General features: G+C 33.9%; 1 long non-coding RNA gene across 1 annotated transcript; it reads right to left on the reverse strand.

Annotated features, from left to right (window-relative positions):
• Positions 1 to 122: 122 nt before the first annotated feature.
• Positions 123 to 948, reverse strand: LOC131032651 (uncharacterized). The gene is made up of 2 exons (XR_009103491.2): positions 423 to 948; positions 123 to 343 (listed from the first exon to the last, which is right to left on the reverse strand). It is a non-coding gene; the product is annotated as an uncharacterized LOC131032651 (long non-coding RNA).
• Positions 949 to 9,360: the final 8,412 nt, after the last annotated feature.

The raw sequence follows: 9,360 nt of genomic DNA on the forward strand, positions 1-9,360 counted from the left end.
GTATCTTCAACATTCTATCTTTGGAATTTTTCTTAAATGGAAATAAAAAACATTCTATATGATACATTCAAAAAAATCCAACCTTAAAAACTATTAACAAATCTATAGAAAAAACCAGGCAATAAAAATTTAATAATAAAATTCCATCATATTATAAAGTAAATAAGCATCCATGTCCAGTTTAGAGAAACAGTCCCATTATTATCCCAGCTGATGACTAAGCAGTGCTTAATCCATTTTATTTAAGTAGTAAGCTGAGTAGGTAATAAGTCTTATGGTGTGTCAGCACTGGACTCTTCCTGGTTATACCCTCCTCGCCCAAGTAATCCTCGTACAAATTTTCCTGCATATCCACAGCTAATTTCTTTGAATACTGGAATAACAATAAAATATAACTAAACAACTGTTTTAGATAATAATACCTTGCGCTGACAGAGGAAAGGAAAGAGCCATGATAAGAAGAATGCAGAGAATAAAAGTTGAAACAGCTTTCGATTTGGATGAAGAAGAAACCATGGCTTTGGATTTGGAAATAACTGCAATGAAATGAAATATGCTGCGTTGGGTATATATCTGCAAGCAAGATAGATGAAATGCAATAAGGTGTGTTGGGTATATATACACCCAATCTCTTACGTTTTCTATATTAAAACATTTCTGTCTGGCTTGACATTGTCTTCATAACAATAAAATATGCATAAACAGCCGGTTTAGATAGCAATACAGTATAAATAATCAGGTGTTCTAGATAATAATACCATGTCCTGGGACGGCAAGGGAAAGGGAGATGATAAGCACAATGCAGAGAATAAGAGTTAAAGCAGCTTTGGATTTGGATAAATGTGGATTTGGATATAAACGGTCAAATGAAATAAGATGTGTGGGGTATACATAATCAATATCGCCATTAACGAACTTGACTAAATCACCTCTAACAGTTAAAATATCTTTGGATTTGGATATAAACGATGAAATGAAACAAGATGTGTTGGGTATACATAATCAATATTGCCATTAATTGGCTTGACTAAATCAGCTCTGTCTAGCTTTACCTTGTCTTGATTTTCCTCCCTCCTTTCACATGCTTGACTTTCAAGGTTTTCTAGACAAAAGACTTAGCTTGATTTCCTCACTTCTTTCACCTACTGAAGACTTTACTCCCATTTTTTTGTTTTGATGTTCATTAAGTAACAAATGACTGTATGCCAAGCAAGATAGATGAAATGCAATAAGGTGTGTTGGGTATATATACACCCATTCTCTTACGTTTTCTATATTAAAACATTTCTGTCTGGCTTGACATTGTCTTCATAACAATAAAATATGCATAAACAGCCGGTTTAGATAGCAATACAGTATAAATAATCAGGTGTTCTAGATAATAATACCATGTCCTGGGACGGCAAGGGAAAGGGAGATGATAAGCACAATGCAGAGAATAAGAGTTAAAGCAGCTTTGGATTTGGATAAATGTGGATCTGGATATAAACGGTCAAATGAAATAAGATGTGTGGGGTATACATAATCAATATCGCCATTAATGAACTTGACTAAATCAGCTCTAACAGTTAAAATATCTTTGGATTTGGATATAACGATGAATTGAGACAAGATGTGTTCGGTATACATAATCAATATCGCCATTAATTGGCTTGACTAAATCAGCTCTGTCTAGCTTTACCTTGTCTTGATTTTCCTTCCTCCTTTCACATGCTTGACTTTCAAGCTTTTCTAGACAAAAGACTTAGCTTGATTTCGTCACTTCTTTCACCTACTGAAGACTTTACTCCCATTTTTTTGTTTTGATGTTCCCTAAGTAACAAATGAGTGTATGCCAAGGAGGATGCCCAATACTTGTATGCTAGTTTTTCCATTTTTTTTACAATTTTAGAATCTTTCTTTAAAGGTCATGTCTATTCGAAATATTGATACACATCAATGATGTAACAGGTGATGAAGATAAAGTCTCCTCCTAATTATTAGGACATATGAACTATCAATTGAATCCATTAGTTCAATGGGAAGATTAATAGTTTCTTAAAGATGATTTTTTCATAAACAAAATTTAAATTATTTAAAAAATATATAAAATATATATAATTAATTTAGTGTATTGAGTTGATTAAATCATTTCCTTCTTGCTTTTATATTATATTGATTTTCTTCATAGAAAATGTGGACAAAGTGGAAACCCCTGTCTTGATTTCCCTTATAATTTAAATCTTCATGTTCATTAAATAGCAAATGACTATGTCAAGGAGGATGTCAAATACTTTATGCTAAATGTATTCCTATTTTTCACAATTATATAACTTCCTCTAAAGGTCACTTCTCTTGGAAATATCGATACACTTCACCAATGATGTCATTGGTGATGAGGATGAAGTCTCTTTCTAGTTATTGGGGATATATGAATTAGCAGTTGATTTCTTTGGTTCAATAGGAAGGCTAATACTTTCTTTTAAAGTAGAGGATTTATCATAATCAAATTTTTAAATACTTTAAAAATGATACAAATATACATAGTTATTCATTATATTGTTTAAAGATATTTTAAAATAAAAATATATCATGTTTAAAATTTGGACTTTAGTATTATAGGCGATCTCAACATAATGTGTCTTAGAGAGTATGTTGGTATTGAAATATACTTCTTGATGGAATTTGAAAGTTTTGTATCATGAAAGGGCAAGTGACTTAGTGGTAGAAAATATCTCTATATGCAGTATTCTCATTATGTATCAATCACAAAGTAGGACAAAAATACAATACTTATCACAAAATGTATATATATATATATATATATATATCACAAAGTAGGACAACAATACAATCCTTATTAGAAAGTGTATATATATCGTGCACATGATGATATAAGACACTTCAAGATCCATTAATGAATCTACACATTTACATTTTTCAATAATTTGAGATTTTCTAGTGAATAGTAGTTCATTCAATACTTAGGAAGGAAATGTATTTCATTAATTACTACCTTTTTGTTCGGAATGAAGTATAAAAGTGTTATTGAACTATGTAATATTTAAGTATCTAGTTTAAAGAGATGGAAAACCTTGCACACAAAACCTCTCTACATATTGTTCTATGTGTGTACTATGATTGATATAGTAACAAAAAATGGCTAAATAAAAGAAATATTTTTTAAAAATAATATTTTGATCATAAGTGTTAGCATTAAATTATGTGTTCTCCTTGATGTCAAATATTTTGGTCTGGATTAAGATCGGATGTGGTATGATGAGTAGGAATGTTTGACTTAGGTGTATGGTGCACTTGGAGGTTTCTTAGTTTCACCGGATGAGTTTGGTATCTCGGAAGTTATTTCTTAGCATTATCTTTGGGTCGGGATTATTCCAGAGCTCGAGGCCTTGGACTAGACATTAAGGTTGTATAACATGCCAATGCATTTTGAGTCCCACTTTGGTAATGTATGTTCAATGAGGAATAGTGTGATATTGTCCACTTCTCATTCCTTACCACCACCAAAATGTTTAGTGGAGACCTTTTTTAGATCTCTGTCTTAGCCAATATTGAGAAGTATGATTTTCGAAGGCAGTATATATAGAAGTTTAATTTGATAAATTGATATATGGATTTTGATGAGTAATGATGAACAGTAAATACCCAATAGGTACTAAGAGGGGGGGGGGGGGGGGGTGAATCAGTACAGACAAACATTTCTCTGACAACTTAAACTGCAAAGACTACACTAACTGGCAAACAACATCACCAACCTAAACCAAGACATTACTGGTAAAACACAGTAGGACTGTAAAAGACTTAAACCGGTAACACTTAGATCTTCTCAAAACCTAATATCTCATCTCAACTTCACCCATATGCTTAAGCAAGTAATACATCAGAAATACAATGACCATAAGATCAGCTTGCATTACTGCTTAACAGAAAACACTAAAACATCACATGAAAAAGCATCACACATAACACACTGGTTTTTCACGTGGAAACCCAACTGGGAAAAACCGTGGTGGGGATGAATATCCACAAGTTGCTCTTGAACTCTTCTGAAGTTCGCTCTATTAAGAGCCTAGTCTGGTTAAAGACTTTACAATAGGTTCTACTAGGAACCAATCCTGCTAGGGTATCACCCGGTTAAGGGATGACTAAATACCCAGTTAGAAGTTAAAACCCTGTTAAAGGTTACCTCGTAAGAGGATTTGAAGAACTCAATGATTTTGAGTCACCTTGTTAAAGGATTTACAAAAATCCTGTTAAAGCTACCTGGTAAAGGGATTTTCCAACTGCTAAAGTGGTTAGAAGTCATCAGGTAATACATTGATCTGATAACATCACTCAATGCCAAGGCAGATTCGCTTTAGTTCCTTTACATCTGCAATCACACTCTGCAAATCTCTACTCACTTCTTCAGTCTAGCAAGGATCACCTCACATACATTCATTTGCCAACAACTTCAAATGAAAATCATCATTGACCTTATAGACAACAATTAGGTCGGTGGCCAAAACCTAAAACCCTAAGCATCTAGGTTAACAATACAGTCAGTCTAATCCTGGCTATTTTATCACATTAAATATGGTAAAATAATCTTGCACAAATCTCAAGATGTTCTTCATCGTTTGTTCTTCACCGCTTCTAGAAGCTGATAACCCATCACACGCTCTCCACCATTTACTAAGATTTTGCACATTCCCGAGGTAGATAGAATCAATCTTCTCATGCAAGATCCTCAAGGAAATCCTTCACACGCACAAGGCTGACGTGGCAACACGATTCAAATCTTTATTTCAATGCTAACTCATCATAGGATGTCGTCGGTTGAATCGCATAGACTTGGAATGCATCAACCAGAAACCCTGAAGTTGAGACTACCAACCGGTAGTCATATCAAGTGAAACCCCGATACAAATTTTGCATATACCGGTTCACTTGCCAGTTTACTGTATATACCGAATCACTTGCCAATTTACTTACTTCAGCATACCAGTTCACACATACTGGTTCACACTTCATCATATTGACATCAATGACAACATACATTATCATCATGTCATCAAACTCTGCACACATGCCAATAGATTTTTGTTTTGAAAACATGTGAGATTAAAAGAATCCAGTAGTTGTGTGTGTATAGTGATGCAGATTGTTACCAGAAGCAATTTTGGTAGTGCAAACTGTGTTTTTGTGGTGGATTCTCTTCATCTTTCTTTCTTCTTTGGCAGTGAGCCTTTCAGGGTAGTGAGAACCTTGGCAGTTAGCTACCCTTTTTAAAAATCACCTTAATCGATGTCACCTTAACTATTGTTTATATATTGAGAATTATAATTCTCTATGGTTTTTTTGTTCTTGGGGTTTCCACATAAAATTGGGTGTTTCTTGTGTCTATTCGGATTCTTGAATGTGCTTTCAAGTTCTGTTAATTTTGTTTATTATTCTGGATCTACACATTAAGGTTAAAAGAAAAATTTCATAGTCAAATAATTCACTCCCCCCTTTCAGTTGCTTGGATATATAACAATTAGTATCAGAGCTATGGCTCCTTGACATAAAGCTTAACCGCTTCAGGTAGATCCTAACTCAATGGGCACACAAGTTATCAATTCCTATCTTTGAAGGATATGATTATAACTTCTAGAAAGTGAAGATGAGGGGATATTCGATTTCTCTAGGTTACAATACTTGAAAGGTTGTGGAGACCAAGTATTTTCTACCAATAAATTCTCTTAATACTCTGGATGAGATTCAAGCTTATTAAAAAAATGTCAAGGTGGGTGTGGGTGCAAAACAATGGTTATCACACATATCTAGGTACTCAAGCTAGAGACACGAGTTTCTATTGAGTAGCTATCTGAATTCCATTCTTTTGACTCATTTATCTATCAATCTAAGAACATGTAACTTGAAATGGCACTACAAAGTATATGCACTAAGAATATCCAGGAACAAGTCTATGCTAGTTTTAGGCAATTGAAAGTGATTAAACAACTGTTTATAGAAAAGTAAATTGCTTGGAATCACAACTTTAAAGATAGTATTAATTTCTTATAAGAAAATACCAATTCTTGAACTTGTACAGAAATAACTATTCTCCCCCATTGTGGCCACAGGAACAGTTACAAACTGTGGTTGCAAGAATAGACAATGAACAAGTGAATGGAACAAAATTAAGTAACTTGAAAAATAAAGTGCATAAAAGACAACCATACAGAATCTTCACCAAGTGGGCCCCCTTGGATGATTCTCACGAGATAAGAACTACAACATAAATTAACTGATTAAGCCCACAACCATATCAAATTGCTATATTGACTTAGAAAATAGATACTTTCTTTATTCAAAATTCAACCAAATAGCATAACATTACTCAGTACAAGATCATGAACTAACTAACATAGGAATGCGTAAAGGATTTATAACATTAATCCCTAACAACAAATCCCATAACATTCTCTCCACTTCCCACTATTTGGGTGGAAGCTTTATTTAAAACTTATAAAATCTAGGAAAGCTAAGATAATCAAGACTCTTGTCCTTCTATAAATATTTGTAGATTTTTTCTATATCCTCTCTAACATCCTTCATGACAACTAACAATATTTATTAATGGATCAGGATTAGTCTATAGGCTCCTTAATGATAAGGGACAGTAGTGACCAAGTCCACAACAAATCTTTGAACTCTTCTTGCCTTGATGTCCATCCTTTATCCACGTTACCCTCTTGCTATAAAAGACCCCATTCCTTCATAAAGATTGTTCCATGCAGCTGCCACATAAAGGTTAGAGAAAGAATTCTATCCACACATCATGATCATTTATTTTGAACACATTCACTAGTCACCCATAAAAATAGTAAATACTTATAATTGAATTTATAAAGTTCATGGTTCTATCAAAATAAAGGTTTTAACTATAGGTAATAAGACTTATCAAAATAAACATATAAGGTTGGTTAAAGTATGTTCATAAAGTCCATCAACAAATATAAAAAACCTTAAAGATGGCAACCTGTCTATAAAAGAAACGTAAAACTATAACTCATAACACCCCCCAACTGAAGGTTTTGTTGGTCCACCAACAAATGTTCCATCAACAGAGGTCTTTTAGTTTTCTTTCTAGGTCAGTAGCCTGAAGTTAGCAACATAAGTCTCCCCTTGTGTCTTATTAATAGGTCTCCTATAGAACCATTGGTCCTTTAAGAGATTCTCCCATCTATCCTACCCCTGTTGCACATCATAATACTACAATTCCTCCCAGTGAGGAATACGCCACCATAACATAGGTGGTTGAAAGATCAAGGGAATCCATTTTTCATAATATGTCTGGCCCAAGTGTATATAGGTGGTTGCTTGCTTGAGTGTTGCATGATAGTTTCTTAAAGAATGTGGCTCTACTCTCTTTAGGTCCTCAAGGAACCCATTCCATCTTTGAGCCAGATGTCCATACACTGTTTGTGTAGATGTTTATACCATTTGTTCATATTTAGTGTGAACTTCTTCTCTTAGTGATAGAATCCTTCTTTTCACTCCTGGATCAGAACTAAGCTAGTTCCATCTATAATATATTTCATATGGGTCCCCTACTTCAGACCTCAATGGTAATGGAATAATTTGTTCCATATCCATATTTTCTCTAGCCTATTTAGCCCTAACATTCTGATTCTAATTATAGGACATAAATGCACTAAGATGAACATCCCCAATAGAAAGGAGTGGATTTCACTAAGGAGTGTATGGAATAGGATAATTGTGAAGATATAATTCACAAAGTAAGTTCTTTTTCTCAAGGGGAGAGGTATTATTGGCATTGACAAACTCATTGGGAGTCACTAATGATGAATTCAATCTAGAAAACTCCCTACCTATCTTGTAAGAAAGATGTAACTCCTTCAAATAAAGAGAATATACTCTTGGATGAGGCCTACATTATATTACCTAAGGTAATAGAGTAGCCAAGTTATCTAATCTATCCTCTAGCTTGTTTGTTTCTACATCTTTCTCCTACAATTTTCTTTCTAAGACCTTTTTTTCTCTTTTCCATTCCTCCTCCTTATTTTCTAATAACTACAATAATTCAAGAGCAATTGATCCCCAAGAAAAAGAAGGTGGAACATGCACACTTACCATAACCTTTGTTTGTTGTTCTTCTTGATCCACTTTCTCAGCAACCTCAGCTAGATTTGCTAGCCTAGATGCAATAGTTCTTTCATTATTACACTTATCTCGATTGGATTGTTGAAGTCTAGAATTATCATCACCAATGTTTAGATTGACTTCTCCAAAATGTATCAATACCTTGTCTTCTTCTTCTTCTTCTGCTTCTTTTTATTCTTCTATTGTTTCTTTTTGTTCTTCTTTTGTTTTGTCTTGCTCCTCTTTTTCTTCTTTTTGTTCTTTCGATGTATTAGTTTGAACCATGTTTTCAATTACATGCTTTGTTTCATTCAATGTTTCTCCTTCCAATTCTTCATCTTCTCCTATATCCTTATTCACCTCTTCTTCTGAGAACTCTTCTGAATGAGACATTTCATATTCTTTCTCTTGTTCTTCACTAGAAGAAAAAGATTCAAGTAGTTCCTTAGGAAAGTATTTCCAAGGAGGTTCCTCCTTATCAAAATTTGAGCTTGGAATTTCAATTCTTTCTCCTATAGTTGCTTTTCCTTTAAATTTATTTTTCATCTTATGACTAGTTCTTGTAGGCTTCTCTCCTACAAAAGGTCTCTCCATTTCTTTCCATTTCCATCTAGATGAACCATATTTTGTTGTAGGGTCTTCTATTTTCTAATTTTTTGTAGATATATAAGATTCCTTTCCTTTTTGCTTCTTAGGAGATTTTTCCTTTTTCTTCTTTTGAATCATAGTCCCCTTAACTGATTTTTCATTTTTCTTACTCTTGGATGAGTGTTTCTACTCTTTAAGAATTTTCTAAGCAACTTTTGGAATGACATCTGCATCCTCACTAGAAGAATTTTTACTACGAATTTCAGTAGGTCTAGAGGATGAAGCTCTTGTAGCTTTTCTAGAGCTGGGAATTTGCCTTAGTGGAAGAGCTCCACTTATGGCCAGGAAATCCACCCACTGCATCCCAGGGTTGTTTTCTACTAGGTTTTTCTCAACCAACCACTGAATTAAGCAATGGTGGGACACAAAGTCAAGGTCGCCTTTTGTACCTGAGCTTCCATTTGCTTAAGTATATTATAAAGAAAATTCAGAACATTCATCTGCCTACCATGCCTTAAATGACATAACAATTTGAAATGAGCAAAGTGCAATTGAGATTTTCATCCCTCGCAAGTAATGTACTTAATAATATAGGTTACCCTATGAGCCTAAAGAGGTGGAAGAGATAACTTGTTAGTTGCT

The sequence above is a fragment of the Cryptomeria japonica genome, chromosome 11, assembly GCF_030272615.1.
Source record: "Cryptomeria japonica chromosome 11, Sugi_1.0, whole genome shotgun sequence".
Classification (NCBI taxonomy): Eukaryota; Viridiplantae; Streptophyta; class Pinopsida; order Cupressales; family Cupressaceae; genus Cryptomeria; species Cryptomeria japonica.